This window comes from Cebus imitator, unplaced genomic scaffold, assembly GCF_001604975.1.
Source record: "Cebus imitator isolate Cc_AM_T3 unplaced genomic scaffold, Cebus_imitator-1.0 Scaffold166, whole genome shotgun sequence".
Classification (NCBI taxonomy): Eukaryota; Metazoa; Chordata; class Mammalia; order Primates; family Cebidae; genus Cebus; species Cebus imitator.
In genome coordinates this window covers 1,957,929-1,960,222 of record NW_016107481.1, presented here as the reverse complement: position 1 = coordinate 1,960,222, position 2,294 = coordinate 1,957,929, and positions in this window count along the sequence as shown.

Here is a 2,294-nt window from a genome sequence, read left to right as displayed (position 1 = left end):
TAATCCCAGCGACTCAGGAGGCTGAGGCAGGAGAATTGCCTGAACCCGGGAGGCGGAGGTTGCGGTGAGCCGAGATCGCGCCATTGCACTCCAGCCTGGGTAACAAGAGCGAAACTCCATCTCAAAAAAAAAATAATAATAATAAAATAAAATACACACCCAAATCAACCCGTGTATGATATTAGGAATAATATCTCTTTAAAATACACACCCAAATCAACCTGTCTATGATATTAGGAATAATATCTCTTTAAAATATACACCCATATCAACCTGACGGTAATATTGGGAGTAATAATATCTCTTTAAAATGTACACCCACATCAACCACCCGCCATATGGCAAGTAATATCACCCCGGCTCCCCCTGAATATTACGAACCATATCACAGAGGAGTGGCCATACCTGTGATTTGTAGTATCTCTCCCTAAGATATTACGAATAATATCACAGGTTGTACACGGATACTGTACACATACTTTGATATTACGATTAACATCATACGCTGAATATTACAAACTATCACAAAGCGTTCAAACATACTCTACAACAACTAAGATATCAGGAGTAATAGCTCTTTAAAATATACACCCATATCAACCCCCTGAATGTAATATTGGGAGTAATATCTGTTTAAAATATGCACCCAAATCAACCAGACTATGATATTCAGAGTACTGTCGTTAAAATGTACCCCCATATCAACTCCCCACAATATGGCGAGTAATAGCATGGCTGCCCCTGGTTATTATGAACGATATAATAGGGAGGTGCCCACACCTGTGATTCGTACTATCTCTCCCTAAGATATTACGAATAATATCACAGGGTGTACACAAATACTTTACACATACTTTGATATTATGAGTAATGACATGCTTAATATTACAAGATCACAAAGTGTGCAAACATACTCTACAACAACTATGATATTAGGAGTAATATCTCTTTAAAATATACACCCATATCAACCCGATGTTGATATTAGGAGTCACATCTGTGTAAAATATGTACCCAGATCAACCCCCCGCCATAGGGCAAGTAATATTACCCCGGCCCGCCCTGGATATTACAAACCCTATGGCTAGGGGGCTGCCCTCAGCGGCTATTTAGAAAATTTGGAGTAATATGATACTAGGAACCATATCATAGGGAGAATATAATGTCATTCTGTTCCTTCTTGATACTAGGCAGAATAACACTAGTTGTAGTTCCACCTCTGTGATATTGACAAAAATATCATTCTCGTCCCCCTTGATATTAGAATTGAAATCACGGGGGTTTCACCACATGCAATATTTAGTTTAATGTAATTTCTGGGTATGTGTGGACATAAGTTACAATATCACAGCGTGGTGTACACCTCTTGCTATATTGAGGGTAATATCCTTGTCTTTTTCTGCAGATACTAGGAACAATATTACAAGAGTGGTGTTCATTGTCTGCAATATTAGGAGTAATACCATCCTTTACCCCTGCATATCAGGGACAGTATCCTTGGGGGCTCTACATCTTTTTCGATGTTGGGAGTGATAACGGACTCTCTTTGTCTGGATGTTAGGAACAGTATCACAGTCAGGGTCTATGTTCCTGCAACATTAAAAGTAATATAATACTCTTCACCTTTTTTTTTTTTTTTGAGACGGAGTTTCACTCTTGTTACCCAGGNTTTTTGAGACGGAGTTTCACTCTTGTTACCCAGGCTGGAGTGCAATGGCGCGATCTCAGCTCACTGCAACCTCCACCTCCTGGGTTCAGGCAATTCTCCTGCCTCAACCTCCCGAGTAGCTGGGATTACAGGCACGTGCCACCATGCCCAGCTAATGTTTTGTATTTTTAGTAGAGACGGGGTTTCATGTTGACCAGGATGGTCTCTGTCTCTTGACCTCGTGATCCACCTGCCTCGGCCTCCCAAAGTGCTGTGATTACAGGCGTGAGCCACTGCGCCCGGCTGCAATACTCTTCACTTTGATACTCACAATAATATCACATGAGGTGTGTACCTTTGTGATTTTGGGAGTGATACCATTCTTTGTGGATATTTGGAACTATATTACGGGGACAGGTGTACACCTTCTATGCTATTGGGAGTAATTTCCTCTCCACCTCTGGCTATTAGGAACAATATCACAAGGGGTCTTCCCCTCTGTGATATTGGAAGTAATATTATCCACACTTCATCTGTATTGAATGAATAATGCCACAGGAGGGTTGTACACCCTGAGGTTTTGGGAGCAATAGCATTTTCTCTTCCCCTGGATATTAGGAACGATATCACTGGGGGCTGTGTACTC